Below are 1714 nucleotides of genomic sequence, written 5' to 3'. Positions count from 1 at the left end.
TGCACACGTTTCTCAGTGTTGCACATATTTGCACTTTGCTATTTTCAGCCAGTAATATGACTTAAGATTGATGAATACCAGCACATGTAGAGCTATGAATTCTCTCCCAGAGCACTGCATTGTAACCACGCACTACAGGTGAAGGTCTACACTGTTCCCTATCTTCCTATAAACAGCGCACTGACAAGTATTTTTACGTGGTCCGAATTTACCTGGAGCATGAATGTCTAGACAAGGATTTCTAGGAAAACAGTATAGATGTGTAAGATTATGATCAGTATTATTAAAGTTTCTTCCAAAGTCTCCTGTGGCTATTTCCCCCAACAATGTATGCGAGGGCCTATTTCTCAAAAAAAGTTAGCTCACATGTTTGTCAGCCCGAAAGACGAAAAGAAGCGCCTCACTGATTTAAGTTACATTTAATCTAAGACTAAATTTGAGGTTTTCAACGTTTTGATTTTTTTTCCTTATATTTGGAGCATGTGCCATCCATGAACCTAAATGGCCTTTACATAGAAGATGGTAAAATTCTACGGAGAGAATAAACGCCGAATAAACGCTGGCTGAGAGTATTTGGCTAATGACGCAGATAGTGGCACCGCCTAAGTTTTTGCAGTATCCGGCGGCCTCTGCCGTTTCCATCGGCTAGCATTTGACACTATGAGTTACACCAATGTGGGTCTGCTCCAGTCTTGCTTGAGGAGATGGAAATCTAGGCTGGGCTGGAGATCTAAAGAGAACTGGGAGAGAACAGAGAAAAAGCAAAACTAAAAACCAAAACTAACAATAGAGGGGCTGGGGAGATGGCTCAGTAGAATAAGTGCTTGCCTGGCAAGCGCAAGGGCCTGAGTTCAATCCCCGGTTCCACCAATTCCCCCCGCCCCCCATAAACAAACAACCAAACCAACCAAACAAAAAACAATAGAAAGATGTGTAGGGGAGAGGCCTAACAGAAAGCAACCTTTAGGACCACCGTTTCTGGTCATTTGTGTTTTATTAACTGGTGCGGACTCCTGAGTTCCCTATCCTAAGAGTGCTTTGGTGTGGTTAGGGACCGTCACCCAACCGTGTTGAAGAATTCCCTGGGGGCAGAAGGTGAGAATAGGCCGTGACTTTGCTCTGTTCGCAAATCTTTTTCTCCGCAGCACAGCCCTGCTCATTATTTGTTCTGAGGAACTAGACGAGCAGGACCGGGCTGTGTCTGTGTGGGTCGGCACATAAAGTCCTCGCACCAGCTCCTTCAGTGGTGGACATAGATACCGTGAATCACACAGAAGGCATTCTAAAGATAGAGTAAAACAGGCTTCTCTCTGCCCGGGGGAGGGGGGGTCCCCGACTGTCCCCTTCCCCTTGCAACACGTAAGAAAGACCCGTAAACCGCCTCCCCTCTATCTCAGTGGACTCGATTCTAGTCTCTTACTGAGCTTTAAAAAGAAGTGAGGCGGCCCCAAAGCGCGCGGCGTGAACACGGTTTCGTGCCCCGAGGCCCTGCGCACCGACCCTCCCTCCAATCCCGGGAAGTAGCCGCTCTCCGTTTTTTTCTTTTTTTTTTCTAACTCCCAGTCTTTGTGTTGGCCTCCTCGGCGCTGCCCCTTGGCCAGCTAAGATCCTCGATCGAGAACAGCGCGCGGGCCGCAGCCCCGCCGCCCCGGCGAGCGCGGTCCTGGGCGGGGCGCTCCGACTCCGCGCCCTGCCGGCGGCCGAGGCAGGCGGG

The sequence above is a fragment of the Octodon degus genome, unplaced genomic scaffold (assembly GCF_000260255.1).
Source record: "Octodon degus isolate 3935 unplaced genomic scaffold, OctDeg1.0 scaffold00298, whole genome shotgun sequence".
NCBI lineage: Eukaryota > Metazoa > Chordata > Mammalia > Rodentia > Octodontidae > Octodon > Octodon degus.
The sequence above is the reverse complement of the archived record's forward strand: the minus strand, read 5'-3'. Positions refer to the sequence as shown.